This window comes from Mustela nivalis (assembly GCF_964662115.1).
Source record: "Mustela nivalis genome assembly, chromosome: 5".
Lineage (NCBI taxonomy): Eukaryota > Metazoa > Chordata > Mammalia > Carnivora > Mustelidae > Mustela > Mustela nivalis.
The window spans coordinates 41,426,112-41,445,752 of record NC_139024.1 but is presented as its reverse complement, the minus strand read 5'-3'; positions in this window follow the sequence as shown (position 1 = coordinate 41,445,752).

The window sequence follows — 19,641 nt, the reverse complement described above, 5'->3', positions numbered from 1 at the left end:
AAACCTTCTCTGAAGTTTCTGCTGTCTGATATCAGCTGTTTCCCCAGCATTTAAGCCATTAAGTCAGAGGCACAAGGGTCTGCATGTGCTTATGGGTGCAGGATGTGTCCCTGTGTGAGGGCAGGCCCTGGGGAGGGGGTGGTCCTTGGAGCTGCTGCCACTGCTGGGCCACAGCCCTGACTAGGTGGCAGGTCAGTGTCAGCAGCCAAGACAGAATTAGCAATTTGTGGACTACAGACTGAGATATCCAGTCCTCAACTAGCACAAGCCAACCCGCTTCTCACGGCATCTGGAGCTTCACTAATGAGTTCTAGGCTTCAGTTTCCCTTCTCATAAAAAAAGGCCAGGTACCAATTCATCACGTAGAGTTGTTCTGAAGAAAATAAATAAGTTAAAAGAGGTGTCAGGTAACTCAACGGGGGTCATATAAATCAAAAATTATACTTGCATAGCTCTTCCCCCAGGCTCCAGTCCGAGGTCAGCCACCATTCCTTTGGTTCTCTTATCCCATGCAACCCCATCTTTTACGCCACTAGTCTATCAAAACAGCTCAGACCCCTTGAGAAGAAGATTCTCACCTTCCCAGTCACCATTCAAAGAAGTTCATGAAGAGTGCAGTGTCAGGAGGACCCTGAAAGGGCTTTAAAATAATGAATCCGCCCTCCTGGTAGTGTCTTTGACAGACTTTAAAAACCTCCCTTTTACAAGAGGACTTGCCTTGACAAGCAGGTACAACGCCTGAGAAAGAAAGGAGACTTTTCAGTGGAATGCTTTTATCCTTCTAAGTAACCCCCCCACCCCAGCCCACCCCCCCGCCGCCCCGTGAGACTGTGGAGATCAAGCCCTAAGTGCTACAAAGGAAAATGCAGCATTACCTTCCATTTGGAGAGACTCTTTCATCTGCCCTGAGTTGGAAGGCAGGCAGGGAGGGAGGGAAGAAGGAAGGTATTATTTCTACCTGGTCCTGAAACCAGGCCATAACAATAAATGGCAGTTCCCCAGCCCCTCCTTCAGGGAAGGACTTGGTTGGAGTCTTCTCAGGCCCGGTAACTGACATTGGCTTGGCAAGGCCCCGACACCACAGTGAAGCGTTGTCCTTGCTGTGGGATGTCCTGAAGGCCCACGCCCTCCTCTGACACCCCATCAGGTGAGCATGGGAAAAATCCCGAAGAGAGTAATAGGAAGGAGAGAAGGAATCAAGGAATGGCGGTCGCTAAGTGTAGGACTCCTGTATAGCCTCTCTTTGTCGTCAGTACCCGAGTGCAGACTCCACACTTGCTATAAAAGACATACTTATTGCCTCATAAAACAAACATTTTGCACCTTACCAGGACAGAATTTTCTTTTAAATACCATTCTGGAGAGAGAAACAAAACTCTCTCTCCCTGAGGGCTGAGTATTATTGTGCATGCATACTGTGCATATTGAGGTCAGAATAAGTGCTCTCCTGCGCCCTTTGCTTCTCATTGAGAGCAAACATCCCTGAGCTGTGTCTGGGTTTAAATTGCCAAGTTGGACACCTTGTAGGTGCAGTGATGGAAGACTCACTTGTGTTTCTTACCTCACCCCAGAGCAGGGCCACTCTAGATGGAGGAGACAGAGAGAGACAGAGCCCCTTTGGTCTAATACGGTGGTTCCCAGACTGGCGTATTAGTCACCTATGGAAGTGCCCACAACCCAATGACCAGACCACACTACAGCCATTAAACCAAGATTTCTGGGGTGGACCAGACATCACACCCTTAGGATGCATTAGAAATCTCTGGGTTTTTCAAGGCGCAGCTGCCTGATCCCCAGCAACCATGTTTGTGAAAGTCTACCAATAAGTAGACCACAGGCTGCTGGGAAAATGCCTTCATTTTGTGTCAGTCTTCTCCCTAGCCACATTCTTGACCCCGAAGGTCCTCAGGCATTGGCCAGCCTATCACTTGAGGGTGGAAACACTGACCCAGTAAAATGGTAATAACACTCCATGCCAGAATCACAGTTGTTACATCAAAGTGTCAGAATTCCAACTCAGGTCAACTGATTCCATGGTTTTAACGAATTTGCCTCAAATTTTCCATATTTTCTTTGTTCCTATCCAATGATCTGAACCCATCCACTTCTTCAAAAACCAATTCTCCAAAACACAAGTCTGGCCAAAGCTAATTTGTCAACTTATCACATCACCAAAACTTCTCTTGAACCATTGAAAGGGTTTATAGCCATCCATGGAGCATAGTTGGTTTCAACAGATTTTGAGGATTTTTTTTCTTCCAAGGTTTTCATTTTGCCATATCTAGCCTGATGAGAGGAAGGGGGCAAGTCTTTGCCTTTCCAGAGTAGCAGCATTCTATCCCTGATACTGCCTCTTCATCGTGCCTGTGCCCTGCCTTCATTAACACTTGTAGACCCCCAAGCTCTTGACTCCATGGCTGTCAGTGTCTCAGCCTGCGCTGAGGCTGGCTTGTATAGTAGGACTCTCTGCCTTTGGTCAGGCGCTCTGGAGAGAGGGAGAAAGAGAGTCCCCCCAAACAGAGTAACAGAGAGGCTCCCCTACTGTTGGCCATTCCAGACCCATCAGAAGCTATTCCTGTGCCAATCTGAGCTAACTAGTCATTCATCTAATAGATTCGCAATGCATTGACAACAGCCCTCCAGTTCAAACCCCCATGCATTATTCTAGCATCCTGTCTTGCCTAGAGCCACACACTGATCATGCTGTGTTATGAATGCTTCTTCACTTCTGTCCTACAGCACACTGTGAGTCCTTTACAGGCAAGGGCCCCCTTTTACTTCTGCACATCCAGCATCTCACACCATAGCTCTCCTACTGTTGGGATGACAATAAAGTCGATCGTTCAAACCAGAAACTTTGAGAGTGTGAAGGGCTGCTCACTCAGTGGGATATTAGGATAACTGGCATAAACCAGGACTGTCCTGAGCAGTATGAGTCATGATCACTCTATTGGTAGCAATTAACAAAATTGCTCAAATAAAAGACATTCACAGAATTGGCTCACTTCCTGTTAATTGTATAGTTTGGATGTTTCCCAGCAGAGATCAAGCTTTCCATGAGAGCCCTTGGGTGATATGAAGCACCCCTCTTCTACTTCTTCTACCCTGGTTCCTTGGCTAATGATACAGCACCAACACAGAGAAGCACTCTGTAAACACATGTTGAACTCAATTAACACACTTTGTTAAAACACTCACATAGGTGAGGTCAAGAATATTGTTATGGGTTGAACTGTGTCCCTTTAAAAATATGTTCAAGTCTTAACTCCTGGTTCCCATGAATGTGACCTTACTTGGAAATAGCATAATAGTGTCTTTGAGGATATAATCAAGTTAAGATGAGGCTATACTGGTTTAGGGTAAGCTCTAATCCAATGGCTGTTATCTATATTAGAAGAAGGAAATTTGGACACAGACACATGGGGGAAATGCTCTGTAAAAGACAGAGGCAAGGACTGGAATGATATGTCTACAAACCAAAGAACTCCAAAAATTGCTGTAAACCACCAGAAGTTAGAAGAAAAGGCATGAAACAGGCTGTCCTTCAGAGCCTCCAGTAGGAAACAACAACCCTACTAATATATTTGTTTTTGATATCTAGCTTCCAGAATTGTGAAAAAATAAATTTCTGTTGTTTTAAGCCAATCTGTATGTGGTATTTTTTTTTACTGCAGCCATAGGAAATTAATACAGATGACACACGTTCATTGTAAACAAGACTAAAAATGGCAGTACCAATGCAGCCTGACATAATCAGTACTTCACACTCTTAACCTCCACCTACCTCTCTAACCTTTCTTATTACACTCCTCCGGGTATTCTCTACTCTAACCGCACTATCTTGTTCAACTTTCCAGGAACATGCTTTGCTATTCCATAACTCTGTGACTTTGCCTATGCTGTTCCCTCTGCCCTGATCTCCCACATAGTAGTTTAACAGCTAACTGCTCTAGAAGTCTTCTCTAAGCCTTTCAGGAAGATTTACTTTGAAGTCCTACAGATGTTCTTCCTTCTCTGCTGGTTGTTCATGATTATGATCTCTGTTCTTGTCTATTTACCTTGTTAGGGGTTGAGCACTTCTAGGAGCTGTGCCCTACTCCTCTCTGAATCCATGATGCCTAGCAGCGCTTGGCACAGGGTAGGGACATTGTAAGAATTCAAACAACAGATTGGAGAAATTTGGCTCAGGAATAGTGAGAGTTTAGTAAGCAGAGAGTGGAGAGGGTCACTTTGTGGGAGGATAAGGCTAGTGAGGTGGGTTAGCTCCAAATAAGGATGGTCTGAGAAGCTATAAAAAGAAATTTAGACCTTATCCTGCATGCTTTTAAGAGTCTATGAAGAGGGGCACCTGGGTGGCTCAGTGGGTTAAGCCTTTGCCTTCAGCTCAGGTCATGATCTCAGGGTCCTGGGATCGAGCCCCACATCAGGCTCTCTGCTCAGCAGGGAGCCTGCTTTCCCCCCTCTCTCTGCCTGCCTCTCTGTCTGCTTGTGATCTCTCTGTATGTCAAATAAATAAATTAAATTAAATTAATTTTTTTTTTTAAAAAGCCTATGAAGACATTGTGTCTGTGACCTGAAAGGACATGTGCTAGGGAACAAAGGATCCTACAGCAGTGTAGAAGACAGGCCAGAGTGGAAGCTGAGTAGGTGTCCAATAGCATAGCTGGGAAAGATTGTCCAGTCCAGGTGGGAGATGGCAAGTCAGAGAATGAACTAGGGCAGAAGTGGTTCCGATGGACTCAAGAGTTGTGTCTGTCAGAGATACAATCAGAAGTCTTCCCAGACAAATCATTGGTCAAAATAGTGGAGAAAAGAAAACAAGAAGAACCCTGAGACTTTCCACCCGCAAATGTGATAGGCAATAGTGCCATCTGTCATGAGAAGACCACTCAGGAGAAGAGCATGTTTGGGGTAGGACTAGGAGTGTCCAGAAAGTGACTTCTGTTTTTGACATACCTGGAGATTCTGAGGAGACCATTGTATTAGTGATTCTGGAGCTCAGACAAGATAGCTGATTGCAGATACAGCTCTAGAAGGTGTGGAGATGTGGGTAGGGAAGGGCTAAAAAAGTGGATGCAGTCCTCTGAGGAAAGCATACACTACAAAGACAAAGTGGGCTGTGAACAGACCCTGAAGAATTCCAACAACAAGGGAGAGCCTCTCTATAAGGCATTTCCTGGATTTCCTTACTGGGAAGTGGCGAGGAGGCTGCCCCATAATTCTGTAGCCATCCACCCTCAAATCCTCTGGGCCACCTCAGGAACAGCTCTCTTATAAGAAATAACTCTTTCAGTCTGCCGTCTCTCAAAATTATTTTTTCTATTTGCTAATAATATTCAGGCACAAAAACTCTGGCTCACAAGCTCAGGATTAATGTGATGAAAATCCATATTCACCTTGAACAGGCTGTTTCAAATAACAGATATTTATTTGATCAGACTCCATTATGCCCTCAGCTATATCCCTGCATATAAGAAAAAAGGCTCAGCCCAAGGTTTTGGAAACCATTGTTCGGGGTCCTTTAGTCCCTGGAACACAGTAACCACTAGAAGAGACAAATTAAAAATTAATGAATGTGCTGTACTAGATGTCTTGCAGTCAAGGATATTTATGCAGATAAAAGCGCAAGGGGGGAGGGGAAGGTTTCATGGTTAATGTTTTTCTTTATAATTATTAGGTGGGGAAAATTGGTGAAGAAAATGGGGGAAGTGACAGGGCAACTGAGACAAAATTAAAATCCTGCATTAAGAAAACGAAGCAAGCAGAGACGAAGAGTGTAGAGACGATCAAGGCTTTTAGACTTGCATTGCATGGGGAAGCACAGCATATGAAAAAGTGGGGTGTATTTCAGGGTAAAGAGCAACCCCACTTCCACTCGTGCTGCTTTGCCCAGAGCCAGCCAGCCCTGACTTGAATAATGAGGCTGTTTGGATTAGCTTGAGGCCAGCGGCAGAGACTTACATAATAGAACAAAAAAGTCTTGGGTTTTCCTACCTTTCTCAGAGAAAATACAAAGCTTCCTATACATTGTAATCTTTTGTGGCCAAGAAGTAATTTTGTGCAGCCACTATAGTGGTTACCACCAGAGGAGATGGGTGTTTCCTAATAAGAAATGAATTAAAATGCCAATAATCAAATAAAACCATCCCTTCAAATACACACACATTTGCTGAACCCTGAAAAAAAATAAACAAGCTAATACATCTTTATAATGACTGTAAGATCAACAGATTTTCCCCCAAAAAAGTACCTAGTGACTTAGAAGCAAATCTACATATTTTCTAAAACTACTGAAGTATCACAAACCCAGAATATAAAGAAGCTTTCCAAATCAAGCCTGAAGCAAACAAAGATTGCATTTGGTTAAAGTCGTGCTTCATAAAATATACTACTATGCTATTTTAAGATGATAACTAAAATTTTGTGGTTTAAATCCCAATAGAAAGGAGACTATACATACTGAGGATGAGGAATTGATTCAGCGCTAAAGCACATTATCTGTCAAACAGACTGGCTTTTGACAAGTTTGATCAGTTGGAGGGAGACTGCAGAGCCACAGAGCCAAGATTAGGGCTGTGATGGCCTCTCAGGTCAACTGGTTACCACTTTGCTCGGGACTGTGAGCCTGAGGCCCACCAGAGACCAGTACTGCGCTTCTCATGACGTGGAGCTGATGCGAGTGTCCTTTTTCAAAGTACATAAGCCATCCCAAAGCACAGAGCCTGCCGCCTTCCCCAGCACAGTGTTGTGTGACACTCACTGTACTTCGGAACCACTCACTCATGGGAGCTTTTTGAATCAGGCCTCACCCAGAGATTCAGACCCAGTGGCTGGAGGGGGTTGTGCGGCCCTGGCCTCCGTGGTTTCTAAAAGCTCTCCAGGTGGAGAGCCCTGTCTTCCCCAGCCCAGCTGGTGGCTGAGTTCCCTTCCTTCTCATTCACTTTTTCTCCTGGGTCAGAGAGTGCCATTAATGCCCCCTCCTCCACCAAGTGCCTGCAGATGGTGCAAAGCCTAGTCACGCTGAAAGCTAAGAGAGTTGGTGATTGTCTCCAAGCAAGGAATGATGTAATCTGATTTGTATTTTAAGAAAATAACCATGTAGGCAGGATGGCAGAAGGACTGACGAGGGAGAGCCTGAGGTCAAGGAGACCAGTTGGGCACTTGACCAATGTTGGCTATCAAGTCCAGGGGAAGAGAAGCAAGGGATGGGAGGAAGTGGACAGAGTTTGAAAACATATCTGAGATCACACCAAGAAATTTGTTGACTGTCAGTGAGGGCCAGGGTGAGGAATACAAGAGGGTAGAAATACAAGACAGGGAAATAAGGTTAAGAGTGACAAAATGAACTAAGAAGATCAGCTGATTTGGGGAAGGAGAAAGAGCATCAGTCTGCCTGGAGCACTTGTCCTTCTTTCTTACCTACTGCCCTGGAAGGGCCCGAGCAGATGACACAGATCTAACATTAGACCTGGTGCTATGGGTTTGTGTTGCATTAATTTGTGTTTCTGTCTGGACTCTGAGCTGCTGAAGAGCAGGGAATGGTATTGTTCATCTTTTTTTAGTCTCAGCACCTAACGCAGTAAAGCACGACATAGGCACACAACAGTGTTCTTTGCTTAGAAGATGAGTGACATAATGGAATTGAGAATAGCCTCTCTGGGAAATCTCACTGTTAACATCAAGCCAGCTTTAGGACATAGACAGTTTCACATAAAAAGGAGCCAAAATGCCTTATTCACCTGGGCTGCACATGGCTTGCCTGACATGATGATTCCTGCAACATCTTTTGGGAGGAAGTACTAATGAGGAAAGACTTTCAGGCTAGAACCATCATGTTTTGGTGTGGTGTGTGCTCTCCAGGGTAGGCAGCCTCTGACAAAAGCCACTGCCCATGGTGGGTGCCATCTTTCTGATTGTGGGAGAGAAGGCCACAGCAGGGCATTGAGACTGAAGCCTGTATCTGCCCTTGTCATGGACACAGCATGGGTGGAGGTGGTGGGGGATGTGGAAGGGCAAGAAATGAACTTGACCAGAATAACCCAGGGAAACAGGGGATATGCCACTCAGCTCAACAACAGAGAACTTTTTTCGAACACAATGCATGATGGTGGCAAAAGCTGCAGACGTCAAACAGTAATTTCCAAGAACACACTGAAACAGGTTATATGGCTCTTTTTCAGATTTGCCATTCTTTGCTTTCAGATCTCCTGCAATACCCCTTTTCTTTCCTGAGTTCTGTGAAATGACACACTGAATATGGTTAATTAATCAGTCAATCAATAGCCAGTGATTATCAGACAGCTGCTATATTCCTAGCAGAGAAGAAGCCACCAGCATGCAAACTGGGGGGGTCACCCAGATCATGCCTAACCTCAAATGTACCCCAGGCAGCATCTGACCAGATGCTCCATTCCCACCTTTCCTTACAGACACTTTCTAAGTAGCTTGGTCCCTCCTGCACCAGGAAATTGATCGTGTCAGCTACAGCTACACTTTTCATATGAAATCTTTCTCTAAGACTTTTTATGGTAAGCCATCTTCCTCTCCCCACCACTCCCAACCCATTCCAATCCCCAAGGAGGACAGTATTACATTGCCAATTATAAGTATGATATCCAGACTTCTCTGTCTGCAATGCTGTGAAGGCTTCATTTTCACATTTCTCTTTGGCTGGAAGTGTTAAATCCCCGTTTCAGGAGTTCGGGGTGGATTTTCCTTTGTACATCTATGATATTCAGTGTCTTCACTTTCCCTGCCCTACAGGTTTTCCTTTTCCGTTTCTTATTTCCTTTAAACCAGAACTCAGCAAAATTCTGTGCTGGTCGGTGTCCATGGGGGACTGTTGCTGACAGCTTGGGAGAGAAGAACAGAAAGAAAAGGGGAAGAAGAGAAATAACGAAGAGGCCAGTAGGAGAAAGGACTCTTGAGGCAAAAGGGAGTTGTTGGAACAGTTTTGGAAACAACTCACGGCCTCCTGTTGTCTGCAGTCAGCTTTTGTTTTCAAAGTCTTGAACTCAGTCACCACTTTATTTATTCAGTTCTCTGGGCCTGATTCAGCTTTAAAATTGCCTGATACAGGTCTAAACATACTGCCTGCAAAGGCATCCATCATGGAAATGAAACCATGTTACAAAAAAACACAACTAACACTGAAAAGGGACGAATTTAAACTATGAGATGGGAAAACATTAACATATAAATATTCAGAGCCTACCTCTACCGTGCCTGCAAGAGTTCTGGGCTTTTTCTCTGTGTGTAACAGAGGCTGTGGGGGGAGAACCTCAAAGCCTGGCTAGGTTTGCTTTAGAAATAGCAGAGAATCAATGTGTAAAGGAGCAGCTACTGGTTAGAAACACACCAAGGGAAGGAGAGAAACTAGTGTGAAGCTAAGGATTGGGGCAAGGAGAAAAAGAGAATTTTTAGATCTTTTCTGAGCATTATGACAATAATCTGTCATCAGCATTTTCTTAATACACTGGGATGAAGATTCAAGTTACTTTAAAGCATTTGGGGGTAATTTCATTTTGAAAGTGACTCCACATTGAGGAAGGGTCACGTGGCAGCTTGTCTTTATACAGTTACAGATACAACTAACATATTTCTGTAGAAATTAAGTTTGATTAAGAGCTGCCAAAGAAAGCGGTATTGGTTAGAGAGGATGTTCAAGGAAAGAAAAAAAAAAAAAAAACAGTGAGGGAAATAAGATTCTCATAATAGTATGAAAAAATCAGTCTCAATTTTTCACCAGACTGTTCTTGAATACTAAATGGTCACTTATGGAACAACGACAATTGTGAAAGAGGCCCAAGGCCCCAGATCTCCTCTAGGTAAGACCTACTTCTTCTTAAATGTTAGTCTGTGGATTCCTCTGTGGCCAAAACAGCAATGCTGACCCCACTCCTCTTCCCAATCACAGGCTAATAGGAGACACCATGGCAATGAGGGCAGGACTCCAGCTGGACAGGTTATTAGCCACACTTCACATAGGATTAGGGGCCTCCTCTTTGCTCTCTTTCAGCTGTTTATCCAGATGTGTCCACCATCTTGGAGGCTAAACAGAATCTATGAGAGAACAACCCCACTCCTTAGGGCTTATTGAAATTATTAACAAATTATCATAAGTGAGAAGTCACTTTATAGCAAAAAGAAGTGATCAGTTCCCAAAAATCACCATTCAGAATATTTGGGGAAAGAACTGTTTTGAGAGTTGCTGAGAAGGTGAGCAGGGATGTTCCCTGGCCTTACCTCCATAGCCCACTTCTTGGCTTTGAAGGTTGCATGCTGGGGGCTGTATCTGGGCCCACTGGGATGAAAGAGGTTGCCCCCAGGCAGGGAGTCATGAACATTCCAGGCTGGGCAGGTGGAGGGCTCACCCCAGAACATGCAGGCTCCAACTCTCACACCCAGCTTCCTGGACTCTTCAAAGAGGAAGGAGGAACTCTTCCACTCTAGGGAATGTCAGGTTGTCAAAATAACCACAGAAATCCTGACCGACATTAATGTCAGCCCTAGAGTGGCCCAGGGAGGTCCAGGTTCAAGTCTTGGTGCACAGTATTTAAAACTGTATAATCACCAGGGCACCTGGGTGGCTCAGTCAGTTAAGAGTCTGACTTTAGCTCAGATCATGATCTTAGGATCCTCAGATCGAGCCCCACATCAGAATCCCTCTCAGTAGAGAGTCTTCTTGTTTCTCTGTCCCTTCCCCCCGACTCTCCCACTTATACTCTCTTTATCTCTTGAATAAATAAAATCTTTCAAAAAAAAATAATAAAATTGTGTAATCACCATGATCACAGTTAAAGTCTGTTAAACATATACTTAGATAAAAGATTAGAAACATAGCCCATGTTTACATTAGAGCAATTCTTCTTTTCTCCATCAAATAAAACATTTCTAGCTGCCCACTTTTGAGCCAGTCATTTGTAACTTCTACAATCAGAAAATATCTCTTTTAATTGTGAAAATAATTGTAAGTCCTTGCTCTGGCTGTGATTAGGGTAATAACCTCTCCAAGCCTTGGTTTTCTCACCTAAAAAATGAGAGGTTATATGTGTGACTTGCTTGCCAAGGTCCCATTCAGCACCAATATTCTGGAAATTTGTGAGAAATTTAATTATAAGCAATACTAATTTAGCCACAAGAGAGTATAGTTCTTATAAACCTGTTAGAAGTCCCAATTATTTGTATCTAATTTGACAGGAAAAAAAAAATCAAATTTGGCTTGACATAAGGGAAAATCATTATATATACTAATTCTGTTTTCTCTTTTGGAGAACTTAATGATCCATTTTCATTTATCAGATTTTGTTAAGGGCTTATTATGTTCCAGGAACTCTGCCAACCATTGTTATAATCTTCACAGCAGTGTGTACTTCTATGAAATTGGTGCCTTAGGTAAGGTAATGCTAGCTGCTGTAACAGATAGGCTACCAGCAATCAATGGCTTACTATAAGACATTGTTTCTCACTCAAAGCCCAAAATGAGCATCCCTAATTGGTGCAGAGGTGTGCTCTTCCAAGTAATGATTCAGAGGCTAAGGTTCCTCCATCTTGTGTCTCTGCTACCTTCAGAACACTTACTGGCTTATAGTCCTCTACTACCTTAATCTAGCAGAGGGAAGGAAAGCATGGAGTCTCTTCTAATAGCTAGGATTGGGATCCTCATACCTCCTGCTTATATTCCATGGGCTTTCCTCAGTCACATAACCAGGAAACACTACAGGGGGGTCTGGGGAATACAATCTTGTTGTATGCCCATGAGGAAGAGGAACAAATCTGGTGATTAGCTGTCAGTCTTTGGCATTATCCACATTTTTAAAATGAGAAAATGAGCCCCAGCAATTTGAAAGTGGGAGCTTTCAAATTCAAACCCAAGACCCTGGTTGCAACACAAAGCCACATTTCCACAAGCAGCAAGGAAATTAGAATTGTTAATGCTATGATACTGATAAGGGAAGAGGAAATAACAAACTCTTTGGGGAGGGAGGTTAGCTTTGCCATTTGGAGGTTATGGGGGACAGAGGATCACAGAAGTTAAGTAAACTGTTAAGACCAGACAACTAGTTAATGGTTACATGGAGACTCCAAGTCCAAAGCCCTACGCTTTTGCTATGCTACCAGATTTCCTGAAATTCCATCTTAAAGGATGAATGTGTGTTTGCTGGCCAACAAGAGACAAGGCACTGAAGGGAGAAGGAACAGCATGTCTGTAAGTCTCCAGGCAGGATAAAGCCTTCAGAGAAAGAGCAAGTCACTTCTTGGGGTCAGTTATCTGTTACTAAAGCAATCAAACTGTCTATAGCCAGCCCCAAAGTAGATTACATCTGTGGAATATTATTTCTCAGAGAGCCCAATTGTTATATTGCCTGTCATTTTTATTTTTGCATAAAATTGAACTTTATAGTTCTGTGGTAATAAAATCCTTTCATTTATACCATGTTCCTACTCACTAAGCTTTCAGTAAGATATACTCTTTTATGTTACAGCTATATACTTTGATTAAAGCAGTTACAGATTCATCTAATTCCACATTCGAATAACCGCTCCAATCAATTTTTATTTTTCATACTTTCCCTTTTGATCCATTATCCCATTTCTCCAGAATGGCTCTAAGATAATTTCTAATCCCTGGCATTTTCCTCTATGTATAGGTGCTGACCTATATGTTTAATAGTTTTAATAGTTGTGCAAATCAGCCTGGCTTGCTCTGAGGTATTCACTATTTGCAGCATCATTAAAGTCATGAATCTCTGAAATATAACTATGTTTTCAAGATTGCCATTTAAATTATGTAAATAACTAGCCCTGTAATTAGCTCTCTCCTTTGATGAGCTTCCTCTCAGGTTCAAAGTGTGTCATCTATATTTATCAGGTTTGAGGTGTGCTTATCTCCCAGACAGACATGCCTATGCAGGAGGTGAGGATCCCCAGGGAAGTGCCATGTCAGCATCCTGGCCACCAGCCCTCCTCTCCTTGCTCTACTCACACACGTGCTAGTCAAGTCTGGAAGATTCTTTCAAGGAATGCAAACAGTCAAACCTGTAGTTCTCCCAACTACTTTTCGTGCTAGTCAAGTCTGGAAGATTCTTTCAAGGAATGCAAACAGTCAAACCTGTAGTTCTCCCAACTACTTTTCAGGCTCCTAAGATTGAACACCATGTTTCTTTTTCCATATTTATCTCTGTGAAGGATAACTTTCTAGATCTTTCTAAAGGAATTCTTCATATTTCTCAATTTCACTTGCAGGTAAGGAAACAACTAAGCAATTTCCCCTCAATAATTAGGGGTTCTTCCTTCTAGCAGGGTAAAAGCTAAGGTTTCCAGGAGGACCCAGTCACTGGTACTGTCCTTGGCAGCATTCCTGTGGGATGAACACATTTAATCTGGGCTTAAATTCTGGCTCTGCTATCTATGAGCTACAAGGCAGTTAAACTCTCTGAGCATCAGGTGCCTCATTAGGAAAATGGGGTTATAATATTCACTTCACAGAGTTTTCATGAGAGCTAAGAGAGGTTAATGTATGTCAATCCCCTGGCAGTATTCCTCAGAGAAGTGTCGGTGCATTGATTACACACTGAATTCTAGACCAGAACCCCACTCCACCACTTTTCAGTCACTTTGAGCTATTTACTCAATTCCTTTGGGTCTCAGGTTCTTTATCTCTAAAATGGACTTGGTAATAGCACCTATTCATTGGATTTTTTTGAGAGTTAAACTGAGCATCAGAGCTGAGCTGAGAACCCAGTGGACACTATGTTCTTAGCTATTACCATTCGGGTCCAGTACTGACAGATGCTAAATGTTTGGGAAAGTTAGTTTCCTTTCCTTTTCAAGCCCTTCTCACAGAGGCCCCAGAGTTGGGTGGGAGCTTACTTCCACCTCACCAATGTTGGAGGGTGCTGGGCTGGAAGTAGCTATAAGACCAAAGATAGCTCTTTTTTCAGACTCTCCACAAATAATACCAGATTTCTAAGAACTAACGCTGCTTGTTTGCTTTTTCCCGTCGTAAATGAATGTTGCAGCTGGGGCCATTTGCAGATTTTCATTTTGATTTTTCCATCTCTGCCATCACCCTAGTGTTCTAAACCTAAAGAACCTCAGTCACCGAGGTGACTTTCGGGAAATCTAACTGAATTCAGACCTCGCTGGTCCATCTCCTCACTCCTATCTTCCATTGTTTTTTGCTTTTTTGTTTGTTTTTGTCCCCAGAAAGCATGCTTTGATGCCCAGGACAAAGCAGCCAACAAGCCACATCGACTCCACAGCACTGTCCACTAAGCACTGGCCTGAGTGCATGGTAGGAAGGTAGCTGCTCTAGCAAATTTCTTCTGCTGAAGTGAGCTGTGACTGACTCCACAGCCAAAAGGAAAGAAGTCCTAGGGCAATGGTTAGACAGCTGGACCAGAAGAAACCCTATCCATGCAGGCTGTTAGGTTTGCAAGCCAAATACTTCACATTTAAGAATGAAACTCTGCAAATCCATAAGGACAGAAAGTCAATTAATGGGAAATGGGGTGTGATTGCTTATGGATATGGGATTTGGGGGAGGATAACGAAAATGTTTCAAAACTGAAGAATGGTAGTACTTGCACAATTCTGTGACTATACTAAAAATCACTGAATTGTTCACTTTAGAAGCATGAATTTTATGGTATGTAAATTATATCTCAATAAAGTTGTTACTTTAAAAATGGAAGAAGAATGAAGTCTTAATAAGATCCTATCTGTTCTGCCAGTACTCCTCAGACCTTGGGAACTGCCAGGAAGCAGATATGCTCCTGATACACTGCCACAAACCGTGAAGATAGAACAAATATTAACTGATAACATTTTTTCCATCTAACTCAGTAGTTCTCAACTGTGAATGATTTTGTCCCAAGAGACATTTTCCAATGTCTGGAGACATGTTGGGTTGTCACAACTTGGGGGGTGCTACTGGCAACTAGTGGGTAAAGGACAGAGATGCTATTAAACATCCTACAGTATACTAGACAGCCTCCCACAGCAAAGAATCATCCAGCCCAAAATGTCAATAATGTCAAAGCTGAGAAATCAGATTTAGCCAAAATTCTATAGGTTCTTCTTAACCATCTCTCCTTTAATGCAAGCTTTTTAAGGCATTAGAAATGAGTATCTAAAAGAATTCAAAAGTTATCTTCAAAGAACTTATCCCTATGTGTAACTGCAGCAATAATATCCCAGTTTCAGTTTGTTCCAGAATCACAAGGAAAATAGGTTTTTCCTGTAATTTTCTGGTTTATTCTTCTTTTGAAAGCAAGACTAGGTAAAATCTTTAGCAGAATATGGTATTTTTGCTAAATCAAAAAGTTAGTGTGTTTGATTCAATTGTTCTCTAAAGTTTCCTAGGTATTCCTCTGGGCTGAAAAGCATTTTTACTTAACTGAACAAAACCCAAAAATTTCTTTTTCCTTTAAAATAAAATTTGGGGGGAAACTGTCTTGTTGGAAATATAGAAGTATGTGTTCATTATTAAGAGAATATCAGAACCAGGAGGCAGTTTGGTGGAGGGAAGGGAACCAGAGATTTGAATTACGCTGAGTTTGATTCTTAGCTCTGCCTTATCATCTATAAGGCCGTGGGCAAGTCATTGCTCTCTCTAAATCTCATTTTCCTCTCTTATAAAAATATACATAATGCCCACCATTCCAGGTTATTGTGACAGTCAAATGAAACCATGCATGTGTGGCACCACACCTATGCTCAGGGATGTCCCCCATACTCTTGATGGGCCTTGGGCCAGTCCAGACCACTCACCTCACCCCTGACACACCAATGCCACCCACCCATCCACATACATCAGTAAATATATGACCCCCTTTCTCCTTACCAGGTAGGCACTCGTCACAGTTTCTAGAAACAGCATTAAGGAAATGGGTTTTCCACAAGGGGTGGCGGTGGTGGTTGGTTATGGTTTCTGTCACCAGCAAGGCCTGGCACCTTGACTGCAACAGAAATTTGCTCAATGACACAGAAAAGATGAGTTGGGATTTGCACCTTGTACGCCACAGGGTTTCACATGACATCGGGAATATTTGCTTCCTTCATCCAACTGGCTCCTTTCTGTTTAACAATGAATAACCTTCAAGGTGGGAACCATAACTAACCTACTTTGGTTTAGATTAGCATATTTGAAACACTGTCCACAGAAGTAGTATCCCAGGACCAAGTTCACCTGCCTCTTATAATGCCAAGAATCAAATGCATGTTCTTAAACTCAGATGCCAAATGTGACTGAAGTCAAAAGCATACATATAAAAACTGGATAATACTAGAGTCTCAGCCTTCAAAGTACTTTTAATTTTAAATGAGGCAGTCTTGCTAGTTTCCCATTCCCCTTAGGAGAGAGAAACTTCTATGGAGTCCTTGATGTACCAGTTCACCTCTAGGACAGAAAGATCTACAGTGCCTTTCTCAGCATTTCACTACAGCTTTCGAGTGCCTTGATCTGTACCCCATGATCCCAAGAGACTTAGGTCTGTATTAAGTGGACCCAGGGGCTCTGTGCTACTTTGAGCCATAAGCTGTGTGTTCGTCCTAGATTCAATATGGCCCTTCTACACCTCCCAGGACAAGAAAGGACCACACCTTCAAGGACAGCTCTAAGTTATATGCAATTACCATGCTCAATACAGCTCAGACTTTGAACTCAAACATTTTGCCTCTAGGTAAATGGAATATAGCTAATGGAATGTACCAAACAGCCCAGCACTTCATTACATGTCACAAGACTAGAAAGAAGCACAAGCACATATATCACTGATGATCATCCATTAGAGATCCACCCCAAATGACATTTTCCCTCTGCTTAGAGTGCCTATTTCCACTTTCTTCCAATCTTCATTTCATGTGAAGGCAAGAGATGCAGCTCAAAAGCTCCCACCTGTGGGAAAAGGTTCCCATATGCTTACTGAACAAATCGCTTCCTCTTTTGGATTCCTATATGACCATGTACTTCACTTACCATTCCAGCTCCTACTGTACATTGAAAGGACCTGGTTAGGTCTGTCTCACCAAACTGAGCTGTGGGAAAACACCATATTTACTTGTTTCTGGAGTCCTAGGGCCTACCAATATCTGGAGTAGTTAGTGAAGACCTTGTGAGAAAAGGGTAAATAAGAAAAGGGAGAGGGAAGGAAAGTATAATGGGAACAACAAGAGAATGCTGAAGTTTTCCACAAAGAACAGATTTCAAGATTGAAATTGTATTAGTATCCCAGGGCTGCTGCAAAAAATTGCCACAAATCTGGTAGTCTAAAAAACAGAAATTCATTCTCTCTCAAATCTAGAGACCAGAAATCTAAAATCAAGATGATGACAAGGTCATGCTCTCTCCAAGGGCTCTTCAGGAGAATCCCTCCTTGCCTCTTCCAGTTTCTGGTGGTTACTGGCATTCCCTGGCTTGTGGCCATATCACTGCAGTCTCTGCCTCCATCTTCACATGGTCTTCTTCCCCATTTGTGTCAAATCTCCTTCTCCTTTCTCTTACAGAGGTACCAGTCATTGGAGGTAGGGCTTACCCTAGATTCAGAACGATACCATCTCAAGATCCTTAACTTAATTCACGTGTAAAGACTCTTTCCAAGTGAGGTCACATTCATAAGTACCAGGGGTTAGGATTTGCACATATCTTTGGGGGGGACACAACTTAGGACTTGCACATATCTTTAACACAACTCAACCCACCACCAAAACATTTAAGACATATAGAAAATTACAATGTCCACATCTTCAACAGCCCCACTCCTACCCTGACCCAGCAATTCCCAGACTGAGGCATTATAGTCAAAGGGCTTCCCAATCTGTTTCCCTCACCAGCAGCATAGAAATAATGATGTTTCAGAGCAAGGATGCAGCCTCTCATGGTCTGAGGCCCACTTAGAGTGGATCTGGATGCTCCAGGCCTGCCCCATGGGGCTCATTATCTCAGCATTCCTGTGACCCTTTCTGCTAGAAAATCCATCAACACTCCATAAACATATAAGAGTCACAAAATGTGGGTTACCACTTCCAATCTCACAATACCTAAAACTGGCAGAAGACAAGAAACATTTCCCCCAGGGAGCTTTCTTCTTCTTTGGCATCCACCCCACCAGAATTTCTTGCTCTCCTGTTGTGGCCTATGAATGGGGAAGATGAGGCAGGCCCATCTCCTCCTTCAACTGTAAAATACCAGAAGGCATCAAGAGCCTCCCTCTTTTTCCCTGTGATCTTTCTCCTCCCAAATAACGTGTACTTAATCTCTGTGGTTGTAATCCAGTTTCAAGTTTACACTCTAACTTCTTTCATTTTGTCAGCTGGATTTCAAATTATGTGCAGGGTATGCCCCAAACGACAAAGAGATCGGTATTCTTTATTCTTTCACTCCTGCGTACATATGGGGAGGGAGCTTTTCTTCAGCAGATATGTGAATTTTTTTTGTGAGGTCTTAAGAAGAAGAAGGTACAATTTTCCTCTATGTGGAACAATTCTACCCAGCCCCAATATGGGATTCAGGAAAAAGCAGTTCCTAGATAGAATTCACTTCACATCTTTATTTTGTATTCTGATGGTGATTGGAGTGTAATCTGTCCTTCCTGAAACACCCTAATCATCTAACTTGGCCAAGTTCTTTCCTAAACAAATCCTGTGCAGCTTCCAGTTCTTTTTCTGCAAGAAATACCAAATTAGCTCCTTTGTGGTTTGCTGGTAAGCCCTGAGACCTTTATTTCCTTATTAGGCACTCCCTAGCCTACAGGGAGCACTGCCTAGAATTTCTAAAACTGTCTATTGTTGAAGTTCATTTCATTTCATTTCTGTGCCTGCTTCCGTTGGTGATCTCAAACATGGGCTGTATATCAAAATGTTACCAGAGGGGGAAAAATACATGAATAAGATGATTATGATGGTAAAAGAATCCAATTCATTTAAAATACCCACATTCTTTTCAGATTTAATCATTCATTCTTCTGTACAAGGATGATAGTCAGTGTTGGCTGATCTTAAAGATAACCAGTTAAATTTTCTAGGAATATATTCTCAAGTGTGCTGCAAAATATGTGTGGTTCAGCTTTCCATATTTAAATGGGAAGGTAATTTTTATAAAAGCAATTTCTGCAGAGGATATTCAAACTCTAATTTACAGAGCTGAGGATGTAATTTTGGTGGGCAGAGTCAGTGTGCCCTTGCTGGACTCACACGCAGCAAGGACCCTGACAACCTTGGGAATTTGACAGGGCTCATTTGCAGCTTCAAAGACAGGAACCACTTAAATTCACAGCCTTTATAGCAGTTGGATATAAGGAATTGTGGTGATGCTGACATTTTGCCCCTTAATTCAGCTGTGAGTCAGAGCATAAACTATCACAGTGCCAAAATTTTTAAGGGATGATTTTCATGTGTAGGCTGGATTTAGACAGGCCATATATATATATGCTTGTCCAATGCCCTGCAACTCCTCTGGGGTAGCTATATAATTTATCATTCAAACAGAGACACTTCTAAGAGGAAGAGTGTGTATACTTGTAATAACTTATAAAAATGGAAAAAAATGGGGACCCCTGGGTGGCTCATTCAGTTAAGTGTCTGCTTTCAGCTCAGGTCATGATTCCAAAGTCCTAGGGTTGAGCTCCACATCGAGTTAAC